The following is a 10,472-nucleotide window of genomic DNA, read 5'->3' on the forward strand; positions in this document are numbered from 1 at the left end:
TATTTCGGGACACATTACCGCATTAATGTTTTCTAGGAAAAACTTATCATTCTCCAACTGGAAGACCCATGAGTATATTGGTGTAAGTATGCTCCTACTGAAATATGTACGTGGAAGATGATAACCTCACTCTTCTCGGAAAAGCTCATTTTCTCTTCAAAATTTTCTTGGCGCGTATTTAAATTTAACCGTAAATGTTCAAACCAACCCCTTCCTCCTCCTGCAAGGAGTTTTTTTTCAAATGATGTTTTGGTGGAATTACATTTTTCCTTGGAATTATACAGCCAGGATTTTTTTCTTGAAGTGCCTTTCGTTTCGCTTTCGTTAGTTTTGCTTACGTTCTCGACCTGTTCGGAGTTGCTTGGCCGAGAGGAGCATTAGGCAAATTTCCTGGACTTAACTTGCACTGGGAAAATGTCCCGGCTAGTAACGGATCAATCGATCCTGGAAATACTTACGCAGACAGTGAAGACGAGGATGGTGGTTCGGATAGCGATGTGTCTGAAACGGCGTCATCAGGGGATATGGAGCGTGAGCTACTGCCGTCTACGCCGAGGGCCACGACAGAATCACGTTTTCCGGAGCCTTCGTCAGAATCTTCATCAAACGAAGAGGAGGGATCCACTCCGAAAAGAGGACAGATAGCTGATAGCTGCATTTTGTGGTCCCCTAAAATTTTTTCCCGAAAAATCATTCCTTTGATTCTGCTAACTCCGGATGCAATGCCGATTTGAATGAAAATTCATCGATTCGTGAATTTTTTCAAATATTATTCTCAGATCAATTGGATCATTCTCATGTTTTCAGAGAACTGGAGAGCAGACGCAAATGAGGAGTGTGGATTTTGGCATCATGGACCTAAATTATGTTAATATCATAAATCGTAAATACCTAGAAGTAGGCTAGAAACATTGAAAGATTTCATTCCCTTTAAAGTATTTGTTGGTCTATGATATAATGCCGTTTTGCTGCAAACCCTAAAAATAACCGTAGAACTTCGTTTAACAGTTCTACAGGCATTGCAAAATGAAAGGAATACATTGATGAACTGACATGTAATGCAACAGTAACAATTAAAAAATTAAAATTGAACTGATAACAATTAACTGACCGCAAAAGTGATCCGGGATGGGCTGCTCTCGGGGAAAAGGGTCGAGGATTATCCCCACTAGGAAAGGTCATTAAGGGGAGGAAGCGACCACCTGGTCAGTCCCAAGCCGAAAAAAACTCCGTACGGGGCAAAAAGAAAATCTCAAACCCTTCGTAGAGCCAAAAGCAACTTCCCGCGAAGGAGCTCGGCGCGAAAAGGTTACGGAGGAAGCGACAGCGGTAACGACCGAGATAGAGGGTAATAATGATTGCAGTGATGAAAGGGCAACTAGTTCAGCAGTTATATTTCCATTTCGTAAGCCCGAAGGTGAAATTGAGGACGAGTGTCATTTCAAATACCAGGAGTGGAGAGATATCTTAAGGGATGGCAAATTTGTGCGTAGGAAGTAGACACATGTGCTTTGCGATCGGGTTGCGATAATTAACCCGTATTGCGTTCCCCTAGTTTAGGACCATCGCGTAAGTAAGCGCCACAAAGAAATCGTCGTGTGAGCGTATTGCAAGCACCGTCTGTGCAAGACATTCACTCTCATAATTTATAATCCTTTTCCGTGTGATGAACGTGACGTCCTGGTTCGCATCTATAGCGTAGGCAGCTTTAATCAGGGTAAGGAGAAGTAACTGCGTACGCTAAGTGGCATTTAGAGGGAGGGAGCTGGTAGGGAGCGGCGCATTTCAACACCGTAAAGAGTCAATCCTTCGCTTAGATAATGACGCTACAAAGAGCGGTAACATGTCAGGTATTCATTTGCAGTGTGTTGCGAAGAGCGCGAATGGAAGTGATTGCTTCGGGGGACTACTGCGCAAACCCTATGCTATATGTTTCTCAGATGTACGTAAGTGAGAGGGAGGAGAATCAATACATCCAAATTTTTGGATTCCCATTGGTCGTTCATTGATTTTTGCGAGGACAAATCGCCATTATAGCATCCCTCCCTTCGTCTGATAAACCCATCCTTTGCTTCGATGCGACGGGGTCAGTCGTTAAGCCGTTTCCGGGAAGTCGGAAGAGGATGCTCTATTACACAGGAGTAGTAAATATTAGGAATGTTATAGTACCGGTCATGGAGACGGTTACATCATCTCATAACACTGATTCATTGGCAAAATTCGTGGCTTCGTTCAATTACCGTGCGAAGGTGGTTACGATCTCTTCAACACGGCTGTTTGTGATTTTAGTTCCGCGAGCATCATGCCCTTGTATTGTCTTTCTCAAGGAGCACCTTAATGCGGTATTCAGAGATCGCATATGAGGAGGTTAGTGGCCGTACGGCAAATATTATCGAGGTTCCCGTGTACGTATTGCGCTCATTTCATTCGCATTGTTGTCAGGAAGTTGAGCCAATCTTTCTATAACAAAGTAAATCGGGCATTTTTGCGATATGTCGTAACATTATTAGTCAGGGCTACGTGATTGCGGGTCGTCGATAGCGTAATGAAAGACATCATCACACTTATGACTAGACTGACTTTCTAGACTCAGTACCGTTGACCCGTTCGAGCGGGGGAGCTCGTGTGAACTCTGCGGAGGGATATTCACCACTTGCAGCTCACTACGGCTTCATGCGAGAAAGACACTCTGGTACGAGACAACGATTTCGCCGTGCGAATTGCGCTACTGAGTTTCGATCCTATCTAGCGGTAGCTTGTCACTACCCGCACTGTCGGGGGATTGACGCCAGAGTGCCGGGCGAAGGCGATGCCATCTGCGAGGCGTGTTCCAAGTAGAAGCGCCTCTTAGCGAACTTAGTTCCCAAGGTTTTCAAACCGGCGGGGCGTAAGGACTACGGCTGGAACGAGACAGAGACAAAGAATTTAGAGAGATCGTCGCTGATTTGGGCTCGAAAACGGCTCAGCAGTTGCGAGCTCGACGGCGAAACATGTTTGGTAGGAAGCAGTAAGAAAGAAACAAGGATTTGACATATGCCTCCCGGATCTCCGATGATTTAAGTAAGCAGACCCTACGTGACGTGACGGCAGTCGACGGTACGGCCCCGACCTGCTCAGATCAGAACCCGGGAGAGGATGAAACGATCGGAGGGTTCGGCGTGTGCGAGGTGACACGAGAGGCAACCCCGGATTAAACTAAAGAAGCTATCCGACAGTCGGCATACTGCCCCGAGGGGGAGTTGCGCCGCTGGCAGAGATCGATTCTTCAAAAAGCACCCCACTTGCGAATACCAAAAAGGGGAAAAGGTACGCGAACTCTGCGCAAAAATCGATGTGGTGATCGCCAAGGCGATCTTCGGAGTACCCGAAGCGGTCACACGTCTTGGAATTGACGAATTTGACACCCTGCGCATTCATTGCTCGACGACCTGCCACGAAGACCACTCCACGAATCCTCAAGGTGAAATCCGTGGAAGTTTCTGTCTGCAAAAAGTTTAAGTGACTATCTGGAGTATCGCCTTAGATATTTTCCATATACGACTTACGTAAAATATCAGAGTATTAATTTATAGAATTTCATTTTAGATGATATTTAAATTTAACTGTAATTAGAATATTCCCCTTCACAATTTCTTTAATCCGTTACTGCATGTTCTCTTTTTCACTTTAATTTCTTAAAACATTTGCCTGCATATGAGGGAGAAGGAGTGTTACACTGCCATTTGTGGTACCTTGTTTTCCTTCCCTGTGCAATACGCTCTTTTACGTGGCTTTAGTAATCCCAGATTAGATTCAAGAACTTAATCCGTGTGTTGATATGAGGTGGCGAATATGCCGACAAAAGGTGGTCTTTGCGCTGCGTCTTTGGGCGCGTTTTTCCTTTCGAAGGGGTACACCTTTCCCACTAACGAGTGCGGGGGTTATAAGGAGCAATCCAATCTGCTTTCAGTGTGGTGGCGCTAGAGTTTTACGGGGTCAACAACTACTCCAATAGGCGTAAACTTTACTGTTTCTGGAGAAGAAATAAAGTGGTGCGGGATAATGTTAAGAGGGGCGGTGTTGCTGAAGTTAAGGTGTCCGACACTCATGCTGCACCCATCAAATGGAAGCAGTTCCGCAGAAGGAAGGCGTTGCAGATAGCTGCTGGGTGGAAACTCCTCGATAGGAGTACATTGCACTGTAATGAAAGCGTTAGCTTAAGAAATTCCGATGATTTCGACGAGTTGTCAGTGTCATCAAGTAACGTAGGTTGAGGGGTTGATACGCTAGAGGCAGTCACGGTGGCTGAAGGGGATATCGATGATGGTGATGCGGTAGGAGTGTCTGTATTCGACGAAGTATCGGTGAACAGTATTGAGATGGTGTCGCAACCACGGACGTTAAGGAGGTAGCGACAGCGGTAACGACCGACAGAGGGTAATAATGATCGACGTCGAAACGTATGGCGAACCGAGGGTGTGAAGACGGAAGTACATCACCCTCATTTATCAACTGCAAGCAACGGTTTAATTTGCGATAAAAACTATTTCCAAAGCAGCGCTATTGTAAAATTACAGTATGTTAGGGGATACGTGGGTAAAAATCATTCACGCGCTTACCTTGAAGATTTTTTGCCGTTGTTAGGGAGGAGTCGGCTTGTAAATTTCATCATTGATTCATTCGCGCGCGTCGTTACGGAGAACAATGCCAACGTCGAGTACATTACATGCGAATCATCACAGAATGCGATAGAAGGGAAATTGCCTCCTAAAAAATTTGCGCCACATGTCAACTTAACGAATAAAATTCTTTTAATGCCGTATAATGAAAACGGTAACCATTGGTTTCTTTTCTATGTAAACTTCCTCGAAAAAACTATTTCATTTCTTGATCCGAGACGCCAGGCGCCCCAGTTAAAGTATTTCAATAAGTGCTTGAATGCATTAAGGAATAGAGCCCGCGCGCTGAAGAAAGAGTTCGAACCCGACTGGGAACTTAAATCGTTCAATTACCCGCAACAGAGTGACACTTACAACTGCGGCATCTACGTTTGTTACTACATTGCGAAATTAGCAAATAGTCAAGTGTTATGATCGTACCTTGACCCAAGTAAGCACCGGGAAGAAGTTATGAAAGTTGTTGTGGAAGGCTTGAATTGCGTGAATGACATCTGCCCGTTATGCGACCAATGCGATTTGAAAGACGGACGGATAGAAGATCCTTGGGTGGGCAAATGCTTCCTGAGGAACACTTGCCTGCGAATATTTTCTTTAAATTTAGTCGTGAATGCAGCCCACATTTGGCTCCTCATTTAAGTGACGTTTCCAGCGTCCACTACCTCTGTGGTACCCCGCTCTCTTCATGGAAACAATTGCTTAATAATCTACCGCCTGTGGCGTGAACCCTTAAGAACACAGTACTATCGCAGGATGAAACGATGAAGCATTTGCCTGGCCAAAGCATTGGGTTTGTGTAAATAATATTAGACTGCCATACCATTCATAGAGTTGTGAAGGTATGTCAATATGTACGACCCAAATCTGCGGAACACGGGTCTCTTTCCCCATCCACCGACTGCGACCCTTCCAACGGATTTGCGGCTCACGTCGCGGAATGAATTAATGGTTAACTTATCGCATTGCGAGACTTGTCGCTCCATTCTTTGTTGAAATTTCCTACCGTGTAACTGCATGAGAGGGAATGGCGAGGGAAAGGTGAAGATGTGTGCGGTAGATGTGATCTGTACATTTCAACTCTTCTTGCCCATCATTTCAGATGCCGGCCTACCTCTGGGGATACGAGGTGACGGGGGACAGCCATGCCGTCCGCCTGGGAGAGAGACTGGGATATCCCTTAGAGGGAAGTAAGTGACGATTAATTCTTTACATTGAAAAACATACTGCGGGAGCCTTAGAAAGTACTTGTATTCACGCTGCCTTTCCTACGCCCCCAGGATTTCCCCGGCGGATTGGCCTGGCCAGGAGTGGGGTCCGCGTCCTCCACCCCCACCAGGAGGTAGTGTCGGCAGCTGAGGTGCCGGAGAGGGCATTGATCATAATCGGATCAAATGACCTCAGGAATGTGAGCTTTTGGATACCATTCTGTATTACTTAACTTGTGAACTTATTGATAACAACAAGTCATTCATTCCGTATTTTGCTTTTTCCACAGGGCACAAGCATCCGCAGAATGAAGGCTGCTCTCTACATGCCGGGATATCGTCGTAGTAGAGGTTTTCCCGGCTCCCCGCCTGACGGAGACGATAGCCTCCCGAATGAGGCTTAAATCTTATAACAGATGGTTGCGGGAGTGGAAGCGAGGTAAGTGTAGCTTCCTTTTCCCCCATCTTAATGACGGATTTTAACGCTGAAAGCTGCCAATAGCCATTGCAATCGAGGTATTTCCAGTAGGTAATAATGATTTCTTTCTCCGCATTACAGAGAGCATCCGAGTAGTGGGGACGGGAGGAATAAATCAAAGCGAGAGTAATGAGCCGTAAGTACCACGACCATGGAAAAATTCTCCTATGACCCTAGAATCGAGACATTGTAAAAGAAAAGTATGCCGCTCCTGGGAACCATATATGCATGTGCATTGTGCATGCATATATGGTTCTGAATTTATGACAATCCTTAACCCTGCGATATACTACGCATGCGCTGTAATCACGTTCATTCCCTCTAACAACAAAATGAGAGGACAATAAACAATCGGGCTACATGACTGGGATTACATTTTCCATAAAAAGTCGGCGGCCTACGCAAACATACCATGCATCTGTTAGAATCACCTTAAATATTTCGTCAGCTTGACGTTGTCTGGACGGTGTGGAGTGCATGTGGCAGACTAATTGCATGCTGCATGACGGTTTTTGATCAACCCTCGCCATAAACGGAAGAGGTGGCTACCAGGGTATTATGTGCATGTAGAGAACGAACATGAATAAAGATTTCTTACTACGCCTTTTCTCTTACTTGCAGATGGAAAAACGGTAGGAGGGATCATATCCACCTCAACGACGAGGGCTTCAAGCAACCATTAAATGTTATAAAAAATAAAATATTCAAATATTATGTTCTCTGTCTACTTCCACTTGTATGGAGAAAATGTCATTATGTAACCCCAAAAATCTCTTGGTATCTTTTGACCACTTAATATAGAATTGTTTACTGCCAATTCGCGGCGAGAAATTACTAAGTATTGTAGGTCCTACAGCTAGAAAATAAGGGACAATTCGAGGAATATCTGTATATAGTATTAATTTTTGATGTATTGTGTGCCATATATTAAAAAACCAGCGATATGAATGGACGTATAACTGAGTAACGTTATATATTATATACTCATACTTTCAGGCATAAGGGGAATTACAGCGCCGCGGCGAGAAATTACTATGTATTGCAGGTCCTGTATTTTGAATATAAGGGACAATTCGAGGAATATCTGCATATAGTAATAAGTATTGATGTCTTGAGTTCCATATATTAAAAAACCAGCGTTATGAATGGACGCATAACTGAGTTATGTTAAATATTATACACTCATACCGTCATTCGAGCCTCATTATCGCGGCGAGAAATTACCAATATTGCAGGTCATGTAACTTCCATATTAGGGACAATTCGCGGAATATCTGTATATAGTACTAAGTATTGATGTCTTACCTACCATATATTGCGAAATTAACCAATGGCCAAGGGTTAGGGTCCTTCCTTGACCCAATTAAGTACAGGGCAGAAGCTATGAGAATTACTGTGGAAGGTTGGAAAGGCGCGAATGGCACCTGCCCGTCATACGACCGAAGGGAATTGGCAGGAAAAACTGCTCGGGTGTCCTGCGATTTAAGTACGTGGTTATGTATTTACGTACGTCTCTTATCCCAATGCTGCCTCAACGCGGCGAGAGGGCCCAACAGGGAAATGCAAAGCATGAGGAGGAATGGTGAGAGAAAGGTGAAGACGTGTGGGGAAGATGTAATCTGCACACTGAAATCGCTCCTTCTACCCATTAGTATGTTTATATATGTCCTATCGATGCATTTCGCCTCTCCTTACCCTTCTTTTCAGATGCCGGCCTACCTCTGGGGATATAAGGTGATGGGGGACAGCCACGCCGTCCGCCTGGGAGAGACTGGGATATCCCCTAGAGGGAAGTAAGTGACGATTAATTCTTCACATTGAAAATCATACTGCGGGAGCCTTAGAAAGTACTTGTATTCACGCTGCCTTTCCTACGCCCCCAGGATTTCCCCGGCGGATTGGCCTGGCCAGGAGTGGGGCCCGCGTCCTCCACCCCCACCAGGAGGTAGTGTCGGCAGTTGAGGTGCCGGAGAGGGAATTGATCATAATCGGATCAAATGACCTCAGGAATGTGAGTTTTTGGATACCATTCTGTATTACTTAACTTGTGAACTTATTGATAACAACAAGTCATTCATTCCGTATTTTGCTTTTTCCACAGGGCACAAGCATCCGCAGAACGAAGGCTGCTCTCTACATGCCGGGATATCGTCGTAGTAGAGGTTTTCCCGGCTCCCCGCCTGACGGAGACGATAGCCTCCCGAATGAGGCTTAAATCTTATAACAGATGGTTGCGGGAGTGGAAGCGAGGTAAGTGTAGCTTCCTTTTCCCCCATCTTAATGACGGATTTTAACGCTGAAAGCTGCCAATAGCCATTGCAATCGAGGTATTTCCAGTAGGTAATAATGATTTCTTTCTCCGCATTACAGAGAGCATCCGGGTAGTGGGGACGGGAGGAATAAATCAAAGCGAGAGTAATGAGCCGTAAGTACCACAACCATGGAAAAATTCTCCTATGACACTAGAGTCGAGACATTGTAAAAGAAAAGTATGCCGCTTCTGGGAACCGTATATGCATGTGCATGCAATAGATTTATGACAATCCTTAACCCTGCGATATACTTCGTATGCGCTGTAATTACGTTCATTCCCTCTAACAACAAAATGCGAGGACAATAAACAATCGGGCTACATGACTGGGATTACATTTTCCATAAAAAGTTGGCGGCACACGCAAACACACCATTCATCTGTTAGAATCACCTTAAATATTTCGTCAGCTTGACGTTGTCTGGACTGTGTGGAGTGCATGTGGCAGACTAATTGCATGCTGCATGACGGTTTTTGATCAACCCTCGCCATAAACGGAAGAGGTGGCTACCAGGGTATTATGTGCATGTAGAGAACGAACATGAACAAAGATTTCTTACTACGGTTTTCTGTTACTTGCAGATTAATCAACGGAAGGAGGGATGACATCCACCTTGATACTGAAGGATACCAACGGTTGTTACGACTCTTAGAGAATAAAATATTCAAAATTTACGTTGTCTGTCTACTTCCACTTGAAACGAGAAAATGGCATGCTATTACCTCAAAAATCCCATGGTACCTTTACCCCACTTAAAAAGGAAATGTTTCCTGCGATAAATTTAGAAATGATAAAAGAAATGAGAAAGAAAATGGAGTAATGATAAATATTATACACTCATACCGCCAGTCGAGCTACAGCATCGCGGCGAGAAATTACCAAGTATTGCAAGTCGTTGAATATTAAGGACAATTCGCGGAATATCTGTATATAGTAATAAGTATTGATGCCTTGTCTGCCATATACTACAATTTAGCGATATGAATGGACGCATAACTAAGTAATGGTAAATAATATAGACTCATACCTTCAGTTGAGTAACAGTGTCAGTGCGTGAAATTACTAAGGATTAGAGATCCTGTAGCTAGCATATAAGGGCTAATTCGCGGAATATATGTATATAGAACTAAGTATTGGATTCTAGTTTGCCTTATAGTCAAGAATCAGCAATATGAATGGACGCATAACTGAGTAATGGGAAATAATATACACTCATACCTTCAGCAGAGTCACAGCGTCTTACGTGCTTAAAATGTGCTTACGAATGGACGCCAAACTGAGTAATGGTAATTATCATACTCGCGTACCGTACGTAGTGTCATAGCGCCGAGGTGTGGAAATACTATGATTTGCAGTGCCTGTGACTTAAATGTAATTGATGATTCTCACGATACCTTACCAAAGCGGAAGGGAAGAATGCCCTGCAGTTTATGCTCATGGTGGTACAATATTTGTGGCATGGTGGCATGATTAGAATGTGAGCCTCGTCTCGTTAACCCCAGCTTTTTACCACTCCGATCTCCTCTTTCCAGATGCCGGCCCCCCTTTGAGGGCTGGTTGTACTGGGGGGCGTGTAAAGTAGGTTGCACTAATGCACCTTTTCCTACGACCCGAGGATTCACCGGGTGGATCCTGGCTGGCTAGGGGAAGGTGTGTCATTGGTTATGTATGAATATGTAATTTGGTTAAGGTGGTACAAGTGGTACGCCGAATAAAGATGGCGGTTTGAGAAGTTTCCATAGATCGTTCGTGTTATTGCCAAATGCTTGTTCTATTCCCAATTGTCTTGAACCTATGTGTTTAGTTGTGGTCTGGGCACCAC

The 10,472-nt window shown here is 44.5% G+C and overlaps 1 long non-coding RNA gene across 1 annotated transcript; it reads left to right on the forward strand.

Moving 5' to 3' along the window:
• Positions 1-1,723: 1,723 nt before the first annotated feature.
• Positions 1,724-6,519, forward strand: LOC124156451. Its single transcript, XR_006864322.1, has 4 exons — positions 1,724-5,842; positions 5,933-6,060; positions 6,151-6,299; positions 6,420-6,519. It is a non-coding gene; the product is annotated as an uncharacterized LOC124156451 (long non-coding RNA).
• Positions 6,520-10,472: the final 3,953 nt, after the last annotated feature.

The sequence above is a fragment of the Ischnura elegans genome, chromosome 3 (assembly GCF_921293095.1).
Source record: "Ischnura elegans chromosome 3, ioIscEleg1.1, whole genome shotgun sequence".
NCBI classification, from domain to species: Eukaryota; Metazoa; Arthropoda; class Insecta; order Odonata; family Coenagrionidae; genus Ischnura; species Ischnura elegans.